Genomic DNA, 12,330 nt, shown 5'->3' on the forward strand with positions numbered 1-12,330 from the left:
TTCTTTTATTTAAAATCTACATTTTCAAGGCTCCGTGCACCCACCCACACCCTCTGATGGACTCGTTTGAAATCTAGTTTAGTGCAAATGGTCAACAACGGTTTCCTTAGTGTGCTCCAACAATACAACATAGTATTCTGGACATTTCAGTGTGCTTTGGTGAGTTTGAAGAGTGATATTACACATTTTGAGGACTATCCACAAAGTGACTACACAACGAACCTTCAGCTCAATATGATTGAAAAGAAAATGGGGGAGGGAGGGAAACACTGTGGCAACTTCAAGATGGCAGACCAACCCGTTCCAGTAAAATATATGAGGCTGCTGGTTACAAAAGTGGGACAGTTGCCAACCTGGTTAGCAATGCGAGATTACACCCCAGTTGGGCTTGTTATAAGTGTCTGGGGAGGCTATAATAGATTTGTCAAGAAGTACATTGATGTGAAGAAAGGATGATGATTGCAAACGTGGTCATCAGCTACGTCTGGAGCTACGACCATATAAAGCATGAGTGCTGGAGGAAGTATCACTGAAGCTTGATGGGCCAGAAGAATACAAGCTGCCATACTGTGACTCGTAGTGGGAGTTTGCTTCAACTGAATGGTCTAACTGAAGGTTCTAACCTTCTAGGCATTCCAGCGTATTCTGTGACCAATACAGTGGTACCTCGGTTTACAAACACAATTGGTGCCGGAAGACGTACTTAACCTGAAGTTTACTTAAGCTGAAGCGAACTTGAAAGTAATGGAAAGTGGATTAATCCGTTCCAGGTGGTCCGTGAAGTACTTAAACTGAAGCGTACTTAACCTGAAGCGAACTTTCCCATTGAAAGTAATGGAAAGTGGATTAATCTGTTCCAGACGGTCCGTGAAGTACTTAAACTGAAGCGTACTTAACCTGAAGCGAACTTTCCCGTTGAAAGTAATGGAAAGTGGATTAATCCGTTCCAGACGGGTCCGCGGAGTACTCAACCTGAAGCGTACTTAACCCGAGGTATGAGTGTAAATGGTTCCGGAAGTCCATACTTTACCTGAAGCGTACTTAACCTGAAGTGAACTTTCCCATTGAAAGTAATGGAAAGTGGATTGATCCGTTCCAGACAGGTCCGTGGAGTACTTAAACTGAAAATACTCAAACCGAGGTGTACTTAAACCGAGGTATGATTGTAATAAAATATTTACTTTCATAGGGTTGCCATATGTCCAGAATTTTCTGGACATAGCTGGGATTCAGCCATCAGAAATAGTGTCTGGGCGGAAATCGCTGAGATGTATGGGAAACTCTGGAGGTATGGCAACTCATGTCGGGGGTGGGCGAAGCTCAACAACTTTCATGTCTGGCTTTTCACTTTCTGAAATATGGCAACCCTACTTTCAAAAGGGGGGAGGGTGAAAATGGGGAATAGCTGAAAAAGACAAACACTGTATAACAAGCAAGCAAGGGCCAGCCAGTAATTGATCTGTGTCATGGGCCATCACAACAGGTCTACTTTTAACTGTTAATCTATGTGGGATAACAATTGAAACCCACACAGTTCTAATTCTCCCCCAAAATACAACACAGCCTCAATCCTGACAGACATTTTTCATCAAATAAAACAATCCATAATAAAACATTATTGAAGAAAGTCAAACATAAAGTACACATTCAAAGCAATGTAGTTGACAGGAAAGCTGAAGTATTATCTTAAAGATTTCAAAACAAAACATCATATAAGGTATGAAAGATGATGGCAAAACAGATTGGAACTCGAACGCCTTGCGACTCAAACGTTTTGGCTCCTGAACGCTGCAAACCCGGAAGTGAGTGTTATGGTTTGCAAACGTTCTTTGGAACCCAAATGTCCAATGTGGCTTCTGATTGTCTGCAGGAGCCTCCAGCAGCCTGGTCCAGCAAGCTCTTTTTATGTCCTTATATGCTAGCCAAGCAATCATGATAATTGATATATTTACCTGAAACTCATCAGGGCATCTTAGCCAAATTATCAAAACTGAAATACAGCCTTTCTTTGACTCCAAACATAAATGGGAATGTGTTTCAGATGCCTTCCAACAACAGAATGCTTTGGCCCTTTCAGATCTTTTAGCAATGAGCCTATATCTCTGGATTGCATGCTACGAGTCTTATTTTCCTTGTAATGTACAATAGCAGAAATAACTGTCGAGCAAAAGACATTCCTCAGGTTATAGGTAAGTGGTAGCTGAAAGGCTAAGGTGATGTTCACTGCCCATGCAGCTAATGATTGCAAGGGAAATGTTGTATGTGACTGGTGTCATTTATCTATCATCTTTATCTTATGTTTCTGGTATAAAAGAGGAGCCAAGAATGTTCATCATCAAAGTGTTTGAACTTCTCAGTGGAGCAAGTGACTTTTGTGGAAGGTTAGTGTGACCTAACTTTATTTTAGAGTTTGTTTTAGGGCTACATGGAGCCACACATGGAGATGAATGCTTGTGTGAATTTTCAAGATGAATGAACTGAGATGAACGAATTGAAAAACGTTATAACCTATTTCCTTTCCGCCCTTCATTCCTCTTTAAAGTAATATGAGAAAAGAATGAGAAGGGCTTCAGAATGAATCATAGAATCATAGAGTTGGAAGAGACCACAAGGACCATCCACTCCAACCCTCTGCCAAGCAGGAAACACCATCAAAGCATTATTGACATATGGCTGTCAAGCCTCTGCTTAAAGACCTCCAAAGAAGGAGACTCCACCACACTCCTTGGTAGCAAATTCCACTGCCGAACAGCTCTTACTGTCAGGAAGTTCTTCCTAATGTTGAGGTGGAATCTTCTTTCTTGTAGTTTGAATCCATTGCTCCGTGTCCGCTTCTCTGGAGCAGCAGAAAACAATCTTTCTCCCTCCTCTATATGACATCCTTTTATATATTTGAACATGGCTATCATATCACCCCGCAACCTTCTCTTCTCCAGGCTAAACATACCCAGCTCCCTAAGACGTTCCTCATAAGGCATCGTTTTCAGGCCTTTGACCATTTTGGTTGCCCTCTTCTGGACACGTTCCAGCTCGTCAGTATCCTTCTTGAACTGTGGTGCCCAGAACTGGACACAGTACTCCAGATGAGGTCTGACCAGAGCAGAATACAGTGGTACTATTACTTCCCTTGATCTAGATGCTCTACTCCTATTGATGCAGCCCAGAATTGCATTGGCTTTTTTAGCTGCTGCATCACATTGTTGACTCATGTCAAGTTTGTGGTCTACCAAGACTCCTAGATCCTTTTCACATGTACTGCTCTCAAGCCAGGTGTCTCCCATCCTGTATTTGTGCCTTTCATTTTTTATTTTTTATTTTGCCCAAGTGTAGTACTTTACATTTCTCCTTGTTAAAATTCATCTTGTTTGCTTTGGCCCAGTTGTCTAATCTGTTAAGGTCATTTTGAAGTGTGATCCTGTCCTTTGAGGTATTAGCCACCCCTCCCAATTTGGTGTCGTTTGCAAACTTGCTCAGGATGCCCTCAAGCCCATCATCCAAGTCATTGATAAAGATGTTGAATAAGACTGGGCCCAAGACAGAACCCTGTGGCACCCCACTAGTCACTACTCTCCAGGATGAGGAAGGGACATTGATGAGCACCCTTTGGGTTCGGTCAGTCAGCCAGTTACAAATCCACCGAATGGTAGCATTGTCTAGCCCGCATTTTACCAGCTTCTTTACAAGAATATCATGGGGCACCTTGTCAAAAGCCTTGCTGAAATCAAGATAGGCTACATCCACAGCGTTCCCTTCATCTACCAGGCTTGTAATTCTGTCAAAAAATGAGATCAGATTAGTCTGACATGACTTATTTTTCAGAAATGACATGTGCTTTGGATTCAGAATAACCTTAACAACAGCTTAGAACAGGATGTGATGTGTGTGTGTATAAGTATAGCTTGAGCAAGTCACACTGAACTCAGTAGAGCAAGAACAGGAAGAAATCCTTGGAAGCTGGATCTGCTGCCCCTGTGGATTCTGCCATCTGAGGCAGCAGGTCAACTTACCTCATGGCTTGGCCAAAGCTGCCCAGACTGCCCCACTTTTGCCAATCTGGGTTCACTCTGGGTGCATCTGTGGCTGACTCCACCCAATCCAGCTAAATCCCAGGTCAATCTGAACCAGTTCAGGCACAGGAAAACTCGGCTCTCCAGATGTTTTGGACTACAACTTCCATCATCCCTGACCACTGTTCCTGTTGGGAGTTGTAGTCCCAAAACAGCTGGAGGGCCAGGTTTGCCTATGCCTGGTTCAGGATCTTGGATTCACCCTAGTTTATAGGAAGATGAGACCTCTGTTCTATACTACTGACTTTCTTTAACCTCTATTTGTCATTGACCTTGTCTCTTTGATTTCTCTCAGCCTTTATAGCATTTTCAACAATGGCAGATTCGGCTCAAAAGATCAAAATGCTTTTTTCCCTTAGCTCCTGTGACTAGAATTAAGTATTCCAAAAGCCCTGCAATAAAATTGCTTCGCCTTCCAGAAAGACTCCTCACGGTATGTCCTGTCTCTTCTTTCCAGTACCTGCTCATCCCCAGGATCATAAACCAAGCTTGCTAATCTCTGTGAACTGTACAGAGTTGGTGTAGACATCCGGCTGGCTGTGACACAGGACACTTAAAGGTTACTGAGATGATGTAGGGGAAAGTACTCTATGTAAAGGACTGTGATTATTAAGTCTGCTTCATCAGTATGGCAACAAAATTTGGAGAAGGCATTAATAGGCTAAAAGTCAAATATTTCAACAGACCATTCTTGATGTATTTTACAAGTTATACTTGGCAAAAGGCAATTTCTTGCCCGGAATGGACTGCTCAAATGGATAGTTAGTACCTTCTGTAGTTGGAGACTCTTTAATAGCATTTATGGAAATGTCTTCTTTTTCAGTGGCTATAACACAGAAAATATAAATATGGTAAGTGCCATCCAAAAAGTTGATAATAAGGTTTAAGACTGTAGTTCTGGTATGTCTTTTTATTATTCTTTCCCCTATGAAAAGGGGGGAAATTAGCCAATTTTTTCATATACATTTTTCATGTATATGAAGAAGTTTAAGAAATTAAGAAAGATCATGTACACAGGCAAAACTCAGTCATTCCGTTTGCTTCCTTGTTCACCTGCAAAACTATTTTTATGAATTCTAATAGAATTTAACCAAATCTGTGCCTTCAAGACTCATGTGCAGCCCAGAACTAATGTTTTTCGCTTTTCCAGGATGTTTCAACACAGTTTGTGGCTGAAAAGTATATGCAATTAAATAGCATTCTGAGACAAAATGCAATTAGAAATATGTATTTTTGAGAGGAAGTTCTGCACAATTCATTGGATTTGCATGCAGTAATACGTACATACTACAAGCTGTGCAAATCCTTGGATTTCACATTTATGCCGGGGGGAGATGACAATTCTCCATTGATATAAACAGTGTTAAGCTGTTCACTCTTCCTTTTCCTGGGCTGAGGTAAGTCCTGGGAGGCACTACTTTGGTTTCCTTCGGATGACACAGCACCAGAAATGTTCTCGTATCTGCTTATTTACAAATGTACAAATACAGCACAGTGGAAGCAGACTGTCAGATTCTAATTCTTAAGTCTCCACACACAGCTCCATTGGTTTCTGGGTCACCAGCAGAGCATAGGTAAATAGCACCCAGGTTGGGCGCACCCCCCCAAAGGTGCATGGAGGGAGCCCGCTGCAGCACCAGCGCAGGGGTGTGCTCACGCACCCCAGTCCAGCAGAGTGGGACTCTCCTCTCTCTGCTGGAGCTGCCGGGCCAGCTGCGAGGAATCAGGAGCTTCCTCATGTGCCATAATCTCTCTCCACCCCCAGGTCAGTCTTGACCCAGGGGAGGAGCCTCAGCTGGACACCCTATAGTCGCTGTCCTTCCTGACCCAGGGAAGGAGGAGTTGCGGCTGGGCACCACAGCCACTCTCTGCCCTTGTGTCAGGATTGGCCCTGGGAAGGGGGAGCTGCTGTTGAGTGTGCCAGGCAGGAGCGGGACACGCAGAAGGTGATCTTCATGCCCCGTGCTCTCCAGCCCCTGCCACTGTCAGGGCATGAAGGGGATCGGGGGGGGGGGAAGCACCTGGTTCACGCCCCCCCTGTTTGTGCGCTCAGGGCCATGGCCCCCATGGCTATGCAACTGTGGCCCAAGGTCTCTCTGTCACATTCTCCATTTCCCTTACTTTCTCTGTAGGTCACAGGGACAACAGCAGGGACAGCTGAGGCTTTCCCCACTCCCAACTTTCTCCCCTCTATCATCCCATTTCATTGACAGAAAGTGGTGTCAAGAACCTAAAAGTACTATGCCTTTCATAGTGGACCGCACTCTGTCCTGTGTCAAAATTTTGTTGTTGCCAAAATTGGTGAAGTAGTTCAGAAAACACATTTAGTAGTTCTTTCCTGCATACTTTTAATGGACTGCAGACTATTTTTAATAGTCTTTTAACAGGCAGATTTTTAATAGAGTGCAGGAAAGTGCTTAATGGCAAAACAATCAACAATATCCAGAAACGGCTAAGCAATTCTGAGCTCTAACTTGAGAGTCAAAGGATCCTTCTCCAAACAAATTCGGGTTGACAGATACAGTCTTACTTATTTGATTTAGATAAAAATATATTTAGCAAATTAAGTTTCCTTTGTGCAAGTTTCCTTTATAGCTTCAACTTGCAAACCCAGGTAAGACTTTTACACTGCAAATCTATGCATGTCTGCTCAAAAGTTCAATGGGAATTATTCTCAGACATGTGTATCTAGAGCTGCAGTCATATTGAAAGTAGTGTGAATGTCAATTAAGTATACTTATTTATTTATCTGGACAACTTATATGCCACTTATAGTTAAACAAAGCTCTTAGTGATTTACACCTTAACTAAACAGCAAATTTTAAAAGTGTCAGAGAATTTTGGCACTCTATAAAACACAAGTAACAACTCAATTCAGCATCTCTTTTAGCCCTTAATCTAGCAATGCTTTATTTCATTCATTGTCTTTGCTACTAGGCTTCCCATTCAAGGGTTTTGACTGGGAAGATGAGACCAAGAATAAGGAAAAACTCAATCAGGTAGGGTAATTCACAATTATTGAAAAGGAAAACCTTTGGAGCAGAAAAGTAAGGAGAAAAGAAGGTTGGGCAGGATCTATTTACACAACTGCCAACAGGAATTGTAATAGGAATTCCCCTTGGCACTAAGGACAATGGATTACAATGGTGTAATTCCATATAACCAGTTTTTAATACCGAAGGAAACTCCCTCCCATTAACTGTGAGTGTTTAATTGGACTGAGTATTTTAAATTAGGAATTAGGGTAGGACGTTAAAATTTGGAAGTCCGTCCTCCCGGAAGCGCTGGTGGGAGAGCGCTGAAGACGATTACAGCCTCTACAGCTGTGAGCGAATTGGCAAAAAAACCCACTTTCCTTTTGAGAAGAAAGCCCCTGCCAATTAAGGGCAAAGGCAGGAGGTAATTTAAGTAAAGGACTGAGCCCTAAAGACTTTTAAAAGACTTGGTTTCTGCCGCTTGCTTTCCCTGAAAGCGGAGACCCCAGCCAACAGACAGGCATTGTGATGTCTGAACAAGAATATAACGTCTGCTGCAAAATTTTACTCAAGGAGGCTTTGGGAAAAATACAAAGTCTCTGAGCCTAGTCAGACAAAGTGTGACCTTGGAAACCCAGCTGTTGTTATGGCTGGGACCCAGGGAAGAAAAGGCTCAATACCAAGTTTACAGAGCACACAAACTCCTAAAGAACAAAAGAAGATGCCAGGAGCAATAGCGAAACAGGCAGCTACAATACAGACAACATTAGATCCAGCATTACAAGAGCCAAGGAAATTGACACTGCCACCACCATTAGAGCCAAGGAAACCATTAACAGCATCATTGCAACAGCCACCATCTGAAAATTCACAGATTCTGGAGGCATTGAGAGACTTTAAATTGCATATGATAGAGCGCTTGGACAGTCTTGAAACTGTGGTAAAATCCAATGCTTCAGTTATAAAAGAAATTCACCAGGATCTGTCATCTTTGAAAAAAGACGTCCAAACCAATACAACACATATACAAGGAGTGGCTGAAAGAGTATCAGAATTGGAGCAGCAAAGAGTGGCTTCAGAGAGACAGGAGGAAGCGATGCAGATTTCCTTGGCCTTCTTACAATTACGTCAGAATGAATCCTATATTTGCATCAGGAATTTTCCGGAAGTGGACAGAGCTACTTTGAGAGAAACTATCATTGAAGAGTTCGCTTTACAGTGGGAACTGGACAAGATTGTGGAATAAGCCTATAGATTTGGACCAAGAGGGGAAAAAGTTCAAGATTTCCTGGAGATTGCATGATTAAATTTCAAAACCGTGCACAGAGAGATTTCATCTTGAGTCTGCCTTTTAAGAAGAAACTGGTGATAAAACAACAACAGATAGTGCTGTTTAAAGACATTCCTAAGCTGTTTCTCAATTATAGATCCAAATATCTCGATTTGGCAAGCTCATTGACAAGATTGGGAATATCCTTTCATTGGGAATTTCCACAAGGCCTCTTCTTTGAATACAAAGGCAAGAAGTATAAGATCACAACACCAGAGGAGAAGAGGAAATTTATGCAAAAGAACGACAAGGATTTTGTATCTTCATCTGGAACAAGCAGCAGAGCAGAGACTTCGAGTGCAACTGGTGGACAAGAGCTAGAAGGTGCCACAGCGGCATTTGTGGATCTCACCCTAGGAGCTGAAGGAACATCATAGACAACATGTCTCAAAGGATTCTAAGTTGGAACATTAATGGGATAAATACAAGGCCGAAATGCAACCGAATACACCACGAATTGATAAAACAAAAATTGGATGTGATATGTTTGCAAGAAACCCATGTGACTAGAGCACATAGTGAAATTTTACAAAATAAAAGATTGGGAGTGGAATATATCTCATCGGATAAAGTCAAGAAAAGAGGAGTGGTGATCTATCTGAAAGAAAATTTTGAATCTTAATTGGCATTCAAAGATGACATTGGAAGATTTTTGGCAGTTGAGGTTAAGCTGCAGGGAGAGAAACACCTATTTGTTGGAATTTATGCACCGAACGATGCTAAATCAGACTTTTTCAAGAAACTACATGAAGAACTATTGGAATATATGGACTACACCGTGGTATTGATGGGAGATTTTAATGCAGTAGTATCAACATTGATGGACAGAGCTCAAAGACAAAAAATTACCAACGAAGGCAGATTACCTAAAACCTTCTTCGATATGACAGACAACCTGGAACTGGTGGACATTTGGAGATTGAAAAATCCACTGGAAAAAGACAGCACCTTTTTCTCAGAATCAAAACAAACCTGGTCCAGAATTGATTATATATGGATAACAAAGAATTTGGCAACCAAGGTGACCAAAATGGAGATCCGCCCCAGGACTTTTTCAGACCATAAGGCTTTGTTAATGGAATTGAGAATAAATATACAGGGTTCCTTTAGATGGAGAATGGATGATGCTTTGATGAGGAATGAAGAGATAGTGGCAAAGGCCCAAAAGACAATAAAAGACTATTTTGAGACTAATTTGACAACAGGAATGGAATTAAGAACAGCATGGGATGCAAGTAAAGCGGTGATGAGGGGATTCCTGATTCAACAAAGTGCATTGCAGAAGAGACAAAGAAATGAAAAGAGAGAGTATATTTTGCAACAATTAAAAGAGAAAGAAAAAAAGCTGAGAAAAAAACCTAAAGATAAACAAATACAGAAAGAAATAAAGCTGCTACAGGTACAGTTAACGCAAATAACAAATTCAGAGATTGAATGGAAAATAAAAATGATGAAGCAAAAAAGTTTTGAATCTGCGAACAAATGTGGAAAATTATTAGCGTGGCAATTGAAAAAAAGACAGAAACAAAGCACCATCACCAGTATAAAGATAGAGGATAAAACAATAGAGAACCCAGTGGAGATAAGAAAAGCCTTTCAAAAGTATTATAAAAAATTATACAAACAAGATAAAGAACAACAGGAAAAAATAGATCAATTACTGGGGAAATACGGATTACAGAAATTATCAAAGGAGAAAAGGGCTTCGCTGAACCACAAAATAAATAAACAAGAAGTGGAGGAGGCAATAAAGTAATTATCAATAGGTAAATCACCAGGCCCGGATGGGCTATCGGCAAAATACTATAAGATTTTGAAAGATTGGATAGTTGAACCATTGAAAGATCTATGCAACAGTATATTTAGAGGAGAGAAGGCACTAGATACATGGAAAGAGGCTTTTATAACATTGATACCAAAACCGGATACAGACGCTACAGAAATGAGAAATTACCGCCCAATATCACTCCTGAATGTGGATTACAAAATTTTTGCAAGTATTATGGCATCAAGGTTGAAAAGATTATTGAAGGATTATATTCATAAAGACCAGGCAGGGTTTTTACCCAACAGACATCTGAAAGATAATATATGAAATATTGTTGATATATTAGAGATGCTGGAAGTATTGGTCTTCATTGATGCTGAAAAAGCTTTTGACAACATTTCTTGGAGGTTTATGATAACCAATTTTGAAAGGATGGGTGTTGGGGGGGGGAGTTTATTAAGGGTTTGTCAGCCATATATACCGAACAAAAGGCCAAGATTGTGGTGAATGGAGTGATTTCAGAAGAGACTAGGATTGAAAAGGGAACAAGACAAGGATGCCCACTCTCCCCTTTGTTATTTATCACAGTTCTAGAAGTACTTTTGGAAAGGATTAGTATGGAAGAGGAGGTGATAGGGATTAAAGTTGGGAAATTGAAAGCCTTCGCTGATGACTTGGTCTTAACAATGCAAGAGCCTGAAAAAAGTGTACCTAAGGCCTTAGAAATAATACAGGAGTTCGGTGAGCTGGCAGGGTTTATATTAAATACAATGAAAACCAAGGTATTAAGTAAAAATTTAACTTTCGAGGAAAGTGAGAATTTACAAAAAGCTACTGGTCTGACATTTGTGAAAAAGGTGAAATACCTGGGGGTAAACATGACAGCTAGAAATATACAATTGTTTAAAAACAATTATGAGAAATTGTGGAATGAAGTAAAGAGAGACTTAGAAACATGGTCAAAACTGAAGCTGTCCTTGTTAGGACGTATTTCAGTGATAAAGATGAATGTGTTGCCAAAAATGTTATTTTTATTTCAAGCACTACCTATCGTAGAGAAACAGTCATGTTTTCGAGACTGGCAAAAAGCACTATCAAGATTTATCTGGCAGGGGAAGAAACCAAGAATTAAGTGTCAGAGAATTTTGGCATTCTATAAAACACAAGTAACAACTCAATTCAGCATCTCTTTTAGCCCTTAATCTAGCAATGCTTTATTTCATTCATTGTCTTTGCTACTAGGCTTCCCATTCAAGGGTTTTGACTGGGAAGATGAGACCAAGAATAAGGAAAAACTCAATCAGGTAGGGCAATTCACAATTATTGAAAAGGAAAACCTTTGGAGCAGAAAAGTAAGGAGAAAAGAAGGTTGGGCAGGATCTATTTACACAACTGTCAACAGGAATTGTAATAGGAATTCCCCTTGGCACTAAGGACAATGGATTACAATGGTGTAATTCCATATAACCAGTTTTTAATACCGAAGGAAACTCCCTCCCATTAACTCATCCTCCAAGAACTGAAAACTGGAAAGCACTTGAAGCAGGCAAGTGCTTCTTATTGACATGATAACTAATATATATCATGCAGGGAGCAGACTGTTAAGTACATAGTGGGTGAAATTAGCCAGTTTATGAAATGAAGTACATGAGCAGTAACACAGTAAAGAACATTGGACAATCAAAATACTGCTGGCAGGAAAGTTTAGAAAATTGAAGTGATGTGTCATTGGATACTAGCAGGAAGAAGAGGTGGGTGGGTGGGTTTTGCACAATAGCTAGTGACTCAGTTTTTTGCAGAGTAACAGGAGCAGTGAACCTGAGTAGGGAGAATATTTCAGCAAAGGTAGATTTTGAAGCCAACCATTCGTAGTGCATTCCCAGCTTTGCTAATCATTTCCCAAAAATATTGGTCCAAGGAGAACTGTACAGTATGTATTAGGTATTTTTTAAAAAATCCTTATCTACTAATCTGTAGGTCCCTTAGGGTAGGGTGGGAGAAAGACCCTGAGTTGTGAGAGCCTGTAATGGGTAAAGAAATGGTTACTTTGGGAACTGAACGATCTGCCAGGTAAAGGAGCTTAGAGAATGGAAACTGAAGTGCAGAAATGGGAAAGGAGTTAAATTCCATAGCATTAAAAGAGTAAGCTTCACATAGTGCAGGCTGGGCATCATTGGAAGGAAGGAAGAG

At 40.8% G+C, this 12,330-nt stretch overlaps 1 pseudogene; it reads left to right on the forward strand.

The window, feature by feature from the left end:
* The first annotated feature begins 285 nt into the window (after nucleotides 1–285).
* Nucleotides 286–537, forward strand: LOC118096650 (ATP synthase F(0) complex subunit f, mitochondrial pseudogene; annotated as a pseudogene).
* Nucleotides 538–12,330: the final 11,793 nt, after the last annotated feature.

The sequence above is a fragment of the Zootoca vivipara genome, chromosome 5, assembly GCF_965207765.1.
Source record: "Zootoca vivipara chromosome 5, rZooViv2.hap1.1, whole genome shotgun sequence".
In the NCBI taxonomy this organism is placed as follows: domain Eukaryota; kingdom Metazoa; phylum Chordata; class Lepidosauria; order Squamata; family Lacertidae; genus Zootoca; species Zootoca vivipara.